A 380-nucleotide genomic window follows, 5' to 3' on the forward strand; every position below is an offset into this window, starting at 1 on the left:
TGATTCGAGAAGAGAAGCGGGGGGGGAAGCCTGGCTGGGCGGAGAAGGACGGCGCAGAGGGGATGGGGGCGTTGCGGGGGTTGGAGGCTGAGCGGGCTACGCTGCTCTGCGGCATCCTCCGACCCTCCCCGCACTGCAAGAGGCGCCTGGGAACAGCGGAGAGAAGGCAAAGAAAATGCTCGGATATCTTCGGGAAGGGCAGAGCAGGGCCCCGGATTTTTAAATCCAGAAACAAGTTATTTCCTTTTCACTTTTCCACCAATTAAAGTATTTTTAACTCTTTCATTGTCAAGAAATAAACCTGTAGGGTAAGCGGAAGAGTTACGTTATTCAGTTCAGAAAAATGCTGAAGCTTCCCGATGTCCCCTGTTGTTTATACC

This window comes from Pygoscelis adeliae, unplaced genomic scaffold, assembly GCF_000699105.1.
Source record: "Pygoscelis adeliae isolate BGI_AS28 unplaced genomic scaffold, ASM69910v1 Scaffold60, whole genome shotgun sequence".
Taxonomy (NCBI): domain Eukaryota; kingdom Metazoa; phylum Chordata; class Aves; order Sphenisciformes; family Spheniscidae; genus Pygoscelis; species Pygoscelis adeliae.